Source organism: Pogona vitticeps, chromosome 1, assembly GCF_051106095.1.
Source record: "Pogona vitticeps strain Pit_001003342236 chromosome 1, PviZW2.1, whole genome shotgun sequence".
Lineage (NCBI taxonomy): Eukaryota > Metazoa > Chordata > Lepidosauria > Squamata > Agamidae > Pogona > Pogona vitticeps.
In genome coordinates, this window is record NC_135783.1 from 86,907,189 (window position 1) to 86,920,171 (window position 12,983).

Genomic DNA, 12,983 nt, shown 5'->3' on the forward strand with positions numbered 1-12,983 from the left:
ATGAAGTAACATGTTGCTAATTTTATAGAGTTCACCCATGACACTGAAACATGAAGGGGAGTGTCATGATCCCCATATGGCCCCTGTTTGTTTCACCAAACTAAGAGCTCACACTATGTGTCTTTCAGCTGCCACCAGTTGATTACATCAACATTATCTATTATTAATTATAGCTCTCCAGGTCATATGTCATTTTAAAAGAACCAAATAGAAATTGTTTATTGTTACAGATGATGATAGATCAAGCAATGTTGTTAACTCTTAAACAAACATCCTCCTTCATCCACTCTCCTGCCCAAATTCCAAAACTCTCTCAACTCTCAATCTCCCCATCTCTCCATCTTCCTAACGAACTCTAACTCCCCCTCCTCCTTCTGAGTCTCTTATGTCTCGTGACTCCACCCCTCCAGCACTCCCATTGGTCTATGCAGATAGCATATGCATATTCATGACCTGGGTGGATGCAACAGGGGACAACTACTGTATACTTTGGGGTGGGAGGGCCAGCAATAATATCTGGCATCACTGAGTAGCTGCTGGAACCTTTGAGTCTAGCCTGAATGTTGGCAATGTCAACGTCAGCAGTTAAGATGGTCTGTGAGGTTCCTTCTCATGCTCACTATCATTTACAAACTGACAACGTGCAAGGGAAATCCCAGAAGTTGACTCCTTTTTTCATCCATTAACTAGCTCACCCAACTACAAAGCAGTTGTGACGCCTGTTTTTTCAACACATTACCTCAATTTGACAGGAGCAGAAATTTTAGGCGGCTGTGCTAGACCTTGAGATACATCATCTTTCTGAAATTTATTTTTAAATTCTCTGCATTTACAGCGTAATCTAAGCTGAGAAAGGAACTCAAACTAGAGGTCATCATGGAAATTTGTGTATAGACCCTCACCTTACCATAAATGTTTTTGTCCCCTCAACAAAAAATTCTTTACAAAGCCTGACTTCTTAAATCCAACCGTATCCACAAAGCAACCTGTAGGATTTGTAACTAGGTGCACCTCTGTGGTAAGGTGATCCAACAGAACACTAGTTTCATGCATTATACAGGAAGAAAGAAAGAAAAAATGCCTCTAGACCTTTCCCATATGGTGGGTAACTAGCTCAGTAGAAAAACTTTAAGAAGAGCAAATGAATCACCAGCGATAATTAATTCAAAACAGGCAAACTTTCTAATAAAAAAAATTTAAACCAGATGCTGGTACAAACAGGTGATAATTAAAGAAGATAAATTAAAGACATGTTTTCTAGTGAGTGACTCTGATGTGTTCTAATTGCTTTTGCATGAGAAAGAAATTAAGAGATAGCTGCTCCTGTCTGTTTTCAATAGTTTTCTATTAATAAGAGGCAGGGAAGGTTTTTCTTGAATCTATGTCCTACTTTATTTACAATAGTTTAATCCACTGTGGTTTAGCAAAATGAGCATGGATTTTGGGAGCCAGAAGATCTTGGCTCCTACGATGACATTCTGTGTGGGCTACAGAATAAGTAATTGTTCTTTCCCCTCTTGGAAGTGATTTCATACAGAGAGAAATGTAACATTTTGTAGGTGCTATAATGTCTTCTTCTTCTTTCTTTCTGGTTTGTTTGTTTGTTTCGCTTTTGTTTTGTGTTTGTTGTTGAAAAGAATCCATAGGGTACTACACCTCTATTTTTTCTTTTTCTGACATGGTTAATTTAAGGGGGGGAAAGTATCTTGGCTTTGCACCCAGTTGTTATTGTGGGCAGTTTCTAACCACATGTAACCGCTGGTAACTTTACATTAATAGAAGAATCAAAATATGTGTCCTGTTAGCTATTACTTTCAGATGACCACTGTAAAATGGAAGAGGACTGACTGATTTATAATATTTATATAGTTATATACCACTTTTCGGTTCAAATGCAAGCCATACACTAAAAATGATTAAACTGCACATATGCAAACTATGATGGCAGCAGGAACCATATCCAAAAAAAAAAAAAATGAAACTGTGAGCAGGTCACTAACAGTTCTATGGGCAGACTCTCCTGGGCTCCTAGTAGGCAAGGGGGAAGGATAACAGGCATCTGCGAGCAAGCTGGGTGATGAGGGCCACCTAGAAAGAGGAGAGGGAGAGAGGGAGACTTCAGAGGAGGAAGAGATGTGGGGAGAGGTAGCTGAGGCTTGGGATACCCAATTCTGCCTGAGAAGAGGAGCCCTGGGCTGTAGTTCCTGAGCCTCACCTGTTAGGCAAAGGAAGTGGCTGTGGACAAGGAAACCCAGAGGCAGGACTCCAGGAGCCTATTATACCTCCAAAAGAAGCTTGGCACCTGCCTCATCCAATGGGAGCAAGAGCAGCCACTCTGACCCAGCTTCAGAGCTGGTCATGAAAGCACCAGTGCGAGAGATAAAGGTGGCTCAAGGAGGAGCACAGAAGTGGGCACCAATATCCCCTGCCTGGCTTTGCCTTTGAAGAGCTGTTGACCAGGGCAGGACTTCTTGCTTTGTGCAACCAAGGCTCTCAGGGTTCCTTGTGGTCTTAACAAAGGACTGACTTGAAAGGACATTCCCTTAGGAATTAGTGCAAGGAACTCAACTTCCATGAAGCTCCTGCAGGGAGTTAAGGACAATGTCCTCAGTTGCAATAAAGACTGTTCTTGGTCATTCTCCCAAACTCATAGAATTATTGCTGGGAAACACTGCCGCCACCAGCACCGCAAGAGGTGGGTCCCATAGCACTCCCAGAAACATAAACATGCCAAACATTAAATACCAAATAAATCAAGCATAATATCAAATCAAAGCTGCCTAAATCTAGATGACTCAGGGATGAAAACTTACACTGAAATAAATGTGTTACTCTTTAAAAATGTTCAAAGTATTTCATTTCTCTCTCTCCCTCTGTTTTTAAAATCTATTTATTTTTGGTGAAGTTGTAATATAAATAAAATTTGTAAAACCGCTCAGTTCCTTTTATTCAAAAGCTGATTTAAAGGCTTTGTATGCAAAATTCAGAGAAGTTATGTTGGGAGTCTACATTAGAAACCAGAAGTCACATTGGGAGATTTTGGAAGATGCAATCAAAAGAATAAATTTTCCAGGCTCTATATATGTGAAGATTCTGAGTCATCCAGGTGAAGTTTTCTGGAAGTTGAGTCATGGCAATTGGACTTCTTTCTTATTATGTTGAAATGTTTTGCTATTCATCCAAGTACAGTGGTGCCTTGCTTAACGATTGCCTCAAACGATGAAACCACTTTACGATGAAGTTTTTGTGATTGCTTTTGCAATCGCAAAACGATGTTCCTATGGAGAAAATTCGGTTAACGATGTTCGGTTCCCTGCTTCGGGAACCGATTTTTCGCTAAACGATGATTTAGAAACAGCTGATCGGCGGTTCTAAAATGGCTCCCCGCTGTGTTTTCAGGACGGATTCCCCACTTTACAGGCAGCAAAAATGGCCGCCTCTATGGAGGATCTTCGCTGGACGGTGAATTTTCAGCCCATTGGAATGCATTGGAATGCAGTTTCGATGCATTTCGATGGGCTTTTTCATTTCGCAAGACAATGTTTTCATAAGACAGTGATTTTCGCAGAATGAATTAACATCGTCTTGCGAGGCACCACTGTAGTTTCTTCAGAATGCCATGACTCATCTTCCAGATTTCCAGGCTCAGGTCACAAGTCATACTGGAGGTAGGGGAGTCAGCAGTGTAATCCTATGCATGTCTAAGCAGAAGTAAGTCCCAATGATCAGAGTGAGTTATACTCCTAATTAAATGGGCTGGAAAAATAACAAAACAATGTTTGGGGGGATTTTCTTTAACTCTTTGTAAGTCAATTAAGTGAGAGGGGCAATGCTGGGTGGCTGGCAGCCTCCTGTCTGATGAGTTTAGGACAATTAAAACAACACTTCTGGCTTGATTGTGCATCCCTTGTCTTGAAGCCTGTCATAGATATCTAGTCATGCCATTTACAACTTCTGTGTTCTTTCTGCAGCATCCAAGATAAGCCATGCTCTATGGGCTGAAAACTAGCGTTTGCTTCTGACTTCCTTTTTAGTGGTCAAATGGAGGTATCATCTACATTTGCCTTCAGCTCATTGAGCTATCCCTAGACATAAACATTACCACTGAAACTCTCCCAACAAATATGAACACCAGAGCACAAGGAACCTGCTGTGCATAGTTCAAAAACAGAGAGAGAGAGAGAGAATTGACATCCAGATCACTTTTCAAAGCAGGTGGCCAGGCTTCTCAATGGCATCTAGTTAAATTTCCAGTCTGAAAATTTACTACTTCATACTATGATTTAGGCTGAGTCACCTCTCTTAAAAAAAGTGACAGGAAAGGTGCTCTGTCTGTGACAGTAGCCACTTTTACTTAACAACAGGACCTGGGATTTGTGAAAACAGAGCCATCAAAATTTCATTTATGCACAAGTCAAAGATACAATGCAGACTTGGCTCCTATGCTGTGCTCCTCAAAACCACAGGCACTCTAAATGGTGAGTCAAGTAAAAGCTTCCTTTCTTCTGATTTTGTTTGTGTTTTCCACTTTATTCCTTCAAAAAAATTTTGTTTGATATATTCATCATAAATTAATATAGTACTCATGAAAAATAACTAAGTACCCTTTTAAACCATTTTCCTGTGGTTCTCTTCCTCTCTTCCCCCCCCCCACACCATTATGTGTGAAGATAAGTTTTTTGCATTATCCAGTAGCTGTTCAATAGAATTTGAGAAACTGTCCTGTACGAACAATTCAGTTCGTTAACTACTGAAAGTGGTCTGCAAATCAAGCCTTTAAGGGTAAGGTATGAAATCTGTTTTATCGTAGGTCCAGATAGTGACGTGGTTTAGGTAGAGGCTGGGAATTCGATTCCCCACTGTGTCTTTTGTGAGAAGGGCAAGCTGCACAGATCCAGGGCACTCTGGAATTCTGTGTATTCTCTACCTAGAAAACCCTGGGAAGTCAGAATTCATTTGACAGCAGGCTATTATTATTATTATTATTATTATTATTATTATTATTATTATTATTATTATTATTATTATTATTATTATTATTATTATTATTATTATTATTATTATTATTATTATTATTATTATTATTATTATTATTATTATTATTGTCACACACACCCAGTTCCCCTGTTTGATCTTCCACACAACCCGGGTTCACTTTTACTTTTCAACCCTTTCCGCTGCTACCAGAGGATTTATTCCTAACTCTATCAAATATAACTATCAAATATAACTATAAATATAAATCAGTGTTATTCAATAAAACAATGTTTATTTAAGTGTTTATAAGTAAATCATATAAAGTAAATCATGGATGGTCTTATTTTATTCATTCAATAATCTGTGCTTTCATAACATTTATATTTGCTTATGTAGAATCATGTTAATCAAGGTATTTATTCATTTCTTATCTTGTTCTCTATCTCTCTATTCTTCTTTAACACAAGGCTGGTCCTAACTGTCTAAACTGTTTCTCTCTAACTGATATCCCTAAATGAAGTTCCTAACTCTAACTTCTAACCTCTAATTCATCCCTAACTGATCTTTAACTGTCTTCCATTCTTCTTATATTTTCTTAGTTCCGCCTCTTCTGTTAAATTGGTTGTTAAATCAGGGTTCCATTGTGATGGACAGGAATGGTTACTGATCTGTCCGTCACAACAACAACAACAACAACAACAACAATTGTTGTTGTTGTTGTTAAACTCCAGGTACAGTCAAAATTATAAAAACATTGACTGGTATTATATAATAGATACAAGTTTTAACCAAAAACCTAAGTAACTGTTAAATATCAATGAAGTATGCATGCTGTTCCTAATATTGTCATTTTTTGTAGCTCTGATGGTGTGATTTCTGAGATCTACAAGTGCTTATAGTACTGTGTGACATTTCTTGATATTGTCCCCAAAGCCCCAATGACTATGGGGACCACTAAAGTGTGTTTCTTCCAGAGGTGGGATGTTTTGATTGCCATGTCTCTGTTCTTTGTTAGTTTTTCCAATTCTTCATTTTCAACTCTGGCATCCCCTGGAACTGCAATGTCGAAGATCCGGGCATTTCTTCATTCTATTACTACTATGTCTCATATGTTATGATCCAGAAATCCCACAATATCTTGACTTCTTCGGTTTCTGATTATTATTATTCTTCTAATACACCAAGCTCAAAATTATAAAAACATTGAATGGTATTATATAATAGATACAAGTTTTAACAAAAAAAACTAAGTATCTGTTACAATTAGTATTAGTATTAGTAAATGCTATACCTCCAGCTAGTACTGCCACACAGTTATGGCAGGCATTTCAATCCTCTTGAAATAATGTCTGTATTTAGATCACACACGCCTCTGTCATACAAATAAACAAGGTTTGCATGTGCTGTGCTTCAACCAGAGTGCAGGAAATCTATAGAGATCCTTTTGAGTGCAGAATGAAGTTGTCAGCAGATGTTGATATATGATTTTAGAAAGCAAATTTCTAATGTTTATAACAGCTATGGTATTCACAAGGGTGGGTAGATAGTGTCTGCTCATTAGAAGCATGTTTGTTTGTTTGTTTGTTTATGTCCCGCCTATCTGGTCATTACGACCACTCTAGGCAGCTTCAGATAAAAAATAAATATACCAAGATAAAGAAGAAATTATAAATCAATAAGCAGATTCTTCAAGATGGAAAGAATAACAGAATATAAGTGAAGAAGGAAAAATTAAGCATTAACTGGAGGGAAGGCCTGCTTAAACATCCAAGTTTTTAGTTGGGTCTTAAAAAGTTGATGAATCCGTTGCTACTGCTCAGGGTGACACTCCAGTGCTCTCCTTACTTTGTCTAATTTCTTTCAAACCATGGTTCATAAAACGCAAATACAATATCCAAAATAATTTCAAAATAAACATAAATAAATACATTTGCTTGAGTCTTCTTGAAATTAATGGCATTCCTCGGGTTTTAGATGTCTTTCAAATGTTCATCCACAGCTCTAGGAACTATTACACCTAGACGTAAACTGACAGGAGATATTAGAACAAATGTTTCTCTAGCACACAGGGACTACTCTGAATCAAGCAATATGAGGTATGTGGTGTGTGCAAAACTCACCATTCTTTGGCATTCTAAGACTGTTTTACCCACAATGGATCTGGATGGGTTTCTTTTTCCTCATTTTCACCTGAAATAAAACAGTATTTCATTTTCAGGAAAAGCTTTTCAAAAACCCTCAAAATGAAACCACAATTTTTCATGAAATATGAATGCTTTAAAAAAAACACTTAGACTTCATCTAATTGTGGGCAAAGGGCTAATTTTCAACAACTTGGTTTTTAAAAAAAATCTAGTACTGGCACAGATATTATTATTTCTGCAGATTTCTAGTATGGTTGGATTGTAAAACTAATAAAACCAAACCAGCTATTTCATGGAAAAATAGCAAAACTGAAGTGCCTAGCTGATAAATTTTGATGGTTATCTCAAAAGACATTCAGTCTTTCCATTGTGTATGTTCCAGACTTTCTCATTTTTTGGTCATTGACTCCAATGTACATTTTGCTTGTTTCACAGATTGAAAAATTAGCTCTCAACCAGGCATAATAATAGGGAGGGGTCCTGCAGCTGACTGCATCTGGTAGCTAAAAGCTGTCAGTTGCTTTGCATGCAAAAACTTTCAGGTTCAATTCCTGGTGTTTCTATTTAGGGTTGCAAGCCCCTGTTTGAAATTCCAAGTGCTGCTGTCAGTGCAACATATGAAGCTAAATGGACAAATCCATAAATTAGCTCCCTTTGCTTCTAGCATGTCTTTTTAGGACATAATTGCCTGCTGGTAAGTCTCTGGGGCCAAAATCAAGTTGTGGATTTGAAAGTGCAAATGTTACGTCTGTGGTGGCCAAAATTCTCTTCTATGGCTGTGCAAATGACTCAACTTGTGGAGGAAAATTACCTAAATTGATAAATTATTATAGGCACTATCAGTTGTACAAAACAGAAGAAAAATAAAATATAAAGAAGGCAAAAATATTGTGGCACCTTAAAGACTAACTGCAATATTTTAATGTGAGCTTTTATGAACAATCCCACTTCCTCAGACATGCGAGACTACATGACAAATATTTTTACATATATACATGGGCCCCAAATAAAGAGACTGTTTCCTGGGCACAAGTTGCAGATAATGCGGCGTTTTGCACCGGAACAACATTTAAGACAACTGTTGATATTCATCTCCCATTGCAGGAAGCATCGTTCTATAAACAATGACAATGATTGATGGCTAAATAAATTTCAGGCTATAGATAAGAAGCAGGGACAATATAGCAGTGAGTATCTCTAATCACCGATGGAGCTTGTGAGGTGGCACCAGCTGGTTAGTAAGTAAATATAGCTGGGAATTACAGCAGATATAACACAATATGTTACATTTGATAATGGCCTAAGAAATCTTGGCTTATATTGAGCCCATTGAGATGGGTTTTGAATATATGTGTATATTATATATCAGTTCAGTATGCAACAGATTACAGTGGTACCTTGCATAGCGATCGCTTCGTTTTACGACGAAATCGCTTTGTGATGCATTTTTTGCAATCACAAAAGTGATCGCTTTGCGATGTTCCCTATGGGGGAATTTCGCTTTGCGATGATCGCAGGGAAGCGATCATCGAAAAGCCCCCATTTTTGGCCAGCTGATCGGTGGTTTCAAAATGGCCACTGAGTAAACAAAATGGCCGCCCGCTGTGTTTAGGGACGGATTCCTCGCTTACCAGGCAGCAAAAATGTTGGCGTTATGGAGGATCTTCGCTGAACGGTGAGTTTTAAGCCCATAGGAACGCATTGAAGGGATTTCAATGCGTTTCTATGGGCTTTTTAATATCGCATAGCGATGTTTTCATTCTGCAGTGATTTTTGTGGAACGAATTAACGTCGCTATGCGAGGCACCACTGTATACCTATGGTAATTTATTAAATTAAGATAATTGAACTCCAAAAATTATGCTCTTTGTGTTAAACAAGCATAACTAGGCAAGAGAATTTGGAACAAGTATCTAATTTTAGGTACTGAGCGGCTATAGGCATATAAAACTATATGCTAAGTACACACATATGCACATACATTGTGATATGACAATTTTTGTTATTGTCTTAATGCCAAGAAGTCTAAAAAATGCTTGGGATTAGGTTGTGGGCACTTTGGTATTTTGGCCTGTTATGGAGTCAAGTGAGTCAAACAGCCACATACATCAATAAGTCCAGGTACTCTGAAATGAATTACTGTATTGTATCCATCTTTGATTTCCAAATAAATGCGTGGGATGAAGACTCCTGCCTTAGAATGTTAGCAAAATCAAGGCATTGCAAGAATAAAACTGCACATAAATGGCCTCATTTCTATAATTTCTTCAGCTATTAAAAGAAAGAGCCAGTATATAAAAAAATACAATTAGATTATTATTATGGTCAAGTACTTTGAACAAATAAATGCCTGCTGTTTTCTATTATTAAATTCCATGCTGGTGCATAGTGACATAAAATTCCACGCCACAAATCCTCACCCTGCTGGGTTATCTCGGATTATTGGCTGTGATTTTGGCTGGGCCTCGACTTTGGAAGAATATCTTAAATCCTGGAAAGAGAGAAAATAATAATACAGAATTATAGTTGTTAACAAATGCAGTTAACAAGAACAGCATGATTGATGGACATCACCCCAAATTCAATCCCCATACTTGCAACTCCAGTAAATTTAGGGACATAAAATCCAGAGTGTTTGCTGTAGCACTCCCCAAGAGTCACAAACGATGCCCTTTTTAAAGAAATTGCAACCTATTGTTGTGATAACAGGAGCACAGAGTTACATATTTCACCTTGCTAAAAGATGTATTGCTAAGCATGTATTTCTATCTGGCCTCCACAAATAACTTCACGACTAGTGACAAAAATGATCATGGTAAATCACTACCTGATCTCCTAACTTCATGTATTCCTGTGTATGGCATCTAATGAGTTACTTGTGGCACCACAGTGGCTTTGGTCAGTAAAATTAGGAAGACTTCCTGTTTCCTAAGTGACTTGTCTCACATGTCCTCAAAATCTGGTTTGCACATTTTGGGTGACTCTGGGGGCTGTGGGGTAAAGGTCATGAGGGAAGTTACACTGTATGAAGGAAGGGCTACTCATAACAGTATTGGATTTTATCATATGTGCTTAAAAAGAGGGAGACATATACAATGGTGCAGAGCCTGTTCAAGAAATCTTGTCCCAAATCATGTTGGATTAATTTACACAGGCTGTGAATTTACAAGTATTATACAGGCACATTCTTCTGCACTGCTAGTGGTTAAAATAGTAACTGCCCTCCACACTAACCCTATTCAGGCGATATACATACAGAAATAGTTAAGAGAAGATCTACAGTCCATGTGAGAAGAATGATGACAGATGAGGTGGGGGTACCCTCTCTCTTTGCATGTTAACCATTTCTGTAAACATCATCCTTGAATACAGCTTCTACCCATGGAAGGTATGACCGTTCCATAGTTTAAATTATTTGAGTCATGAGTTCTGCTCCATAATCCAAAACAAATGCAGTCCTAAAGCAAATAAAGGGCATAACAATTAAGGATGAATTAAAAATAAACTTGTCGAGGATTTATATGGGGAAATCACCAAATCACTATTTAGAACAGGTCCTTTTTAGAGATAAGATTGTAACCAATTGTCACATGTTTTAAAAGATAAGCATTATTAATATAAAATTTTGAAAACACAGATCAAAACCCTACTATCCAACTATGTGCATGTAACTTGAGGTCTTGCATGTAGTAGTTCTTTGAGTGGAAGTGTTATCCCCTGAAGCATTTCTGTTGGTGCACTGTGTTATCCAAGTTACTAGGGATACATGACTGATTGGGCAGTTCCATGGCTGGGTGTAACACTCAGCACATTTATGCCGGTGTAATTTTACATTATGCCAGCATGAACATGGTACTTGCCAAAGAGATCTATGTGTATGAATGTAGGTGGCAATGTATGTGATTCAAGTAATGCTTTGGTGGAGCCTGTGCTGTCCAGGTCAAAGCACCAGGCATTTTTGTTGGCAAGGGATGCTGACATTTTCCAACACTCTCCATCCTACCCCACCCCACCCCCAGCTATTTGTTCCTTCTTTCCTTCTTTATGCCTTTCTCTTCAGGCAAGCTTTCTCTTACTGACTGGCTGCCTGAGTGAGGTTTTTAAATGCATGTTTGTACCTTGTTGCTTTTGAATGTGTTTTTGGTATCAGTTTTATTTACTATTTTTTGTATGGCAGTTTTTAAAAATCCTTCTTAATATTTGTACACTCACTGTTGTTAGCTTTAAATACTGCCTTTTAATAATGCAAGCTGCCTTGGGTCCTTTTTAAGGAGAAAGGCGGGGTAAAAATATTTTAAATAAATAAATAAAATATAGTTGGTAGTGAGATATCCTAGAACTAGTTTATTCATTTTTACCTAATGTGTTTTTGTAGTGTTGGAAAAAGAAGCACTTGGAAAGTTGAAGGCTGTGTATGTGTCTTTATTTATACATGTACAGAGAATATGCATATAAGCCCTACTTAGGTATTCTGTTATCTTATTTACATCAACATGTGAGAAGACGACCATGCTAGCAAACATATGATGATTAGAGAAGGACGCTGAGTTATTTGGATCCCCTGGATCCGAATATCTCTGCCTGGTAACACAGCTGTTGTGTGTCAACCCAGCCTTCCTCTGGACCAGCAGCTCCACTGATCTGTTGTTGTACACCACGACGGGTCCTCCTGCTCTGGCAGTGTGCCAATCCAGGCAGGAGCTCAGCCAGCCTGGCCCACCTCCCCTCTCCAGCAAGGGCAGCAGTTCAGTAGACTTGGTTCAAATCCCCACTCGGCCATGAAGCCCAATGGTTAACCTTGGGCCACTCACACACTCTCAGACTGACCTACTTCATAGAGTTGTGATTAAGCAAATATAGAGAGGAGGGGAGCTCTTAACATGCAATGGAGCTTCCCCTCCTCAGAACACTGCTTTCCACACAAGAAGGTGTTAAATGTTTTCAAAGGTTTACAAAGATAAGCTTGAAAGCATAATGGACTGAAACAAGAAAGGAAGAATCAATACAATAGGGGAAGAGGGAACATGGAAAAGCCGCATATTATGAGAATTTGGAAAGAAAAAGAGGGGAAATTGTTTGAAAGCAACAAAAAGAAGATGTAGTGATAGAGAACATGATGTCCCTTATGATGTCCTTGAAAGCGCTCCAGGAGCTCCAGCATAAGCCATTAACTGTCAGCTGCGGAAGATTTAAGTTGTTGCAAAGATTTATTTCATTACTGTTGTCAGCAGTCACCATTAACCTTGTGTGTCATAAACAGCTGAGTACAAAAAGACATCAGGTCTTTCATACAGGAGATTCATCATGATCTGTTCCAAGTAACATTCTATGCCAGAGTAGGAATGACTTCCTTTTTGTTGCCGACCACAGTGCTTCTATTTATGCAACAACACAAACTCCAGCCTCATAGATTCAGGCCTAAATCCAGTTGAGCAAGCCCATTCAATCAGTTGTGGAATAGTGAGTCAACTGACTCACTGGGTCTGTTTTAATTGGGATTACCAACTGGATTCAGGGCTGAATATCAATTTTCCATACGGCTGAAACAAAGCAGTCGATGTCAAGGCTTGTGAATCTCCTGAGAAACAGTTGTTTCAATGCATCCCAAAGGACAGAAACAGGGATAAGAACCCTGCCTTTCACGGGGGTATGGTTCCAATCCAATTTAGTGGGGACATGCCTGCTTTTACACTTTTAAGATGCTTGACACTCCAATTAAGGGTGCCATATCTTGTCCACTTTGGCCCCAGGTATTGTCTTTCGTGTTCTACTTGGCTCAAATTAGACCCTAAAACTAGCTGTCACATTTTTCCCCAAAGGTGTTCCCCCAAGTGGTGAAAGAAGTCTGTTCATCATAGCATA

General features: G+C 38.5%; 1 long non-coding RNA gene across 1 annotated transcript; it reads right to left on the bottom strand.

Moving 5' to 3' along the window:
• Positions 1 to 1,988: 1,988 nt before the first annotated feature.
• LOC140706535 (uncharacterized) lies at positions 1,989 to 9,651 on the bottom strand. The gene is made up of 3 exons (XR_012086203.2): positions 9,542 to 9,651; positions 7,098 to 7,167; positions 1,989 to 2,088 (listed from the first exon to the last, which is right to left on the bottom strand). It is a non-coding gene; the product is annotated as an uncharacterized LOC140706535 (long non-coding RNA).
• Positions 9,652 to 12,983: the final 3,332 nt, after the last annotated feature.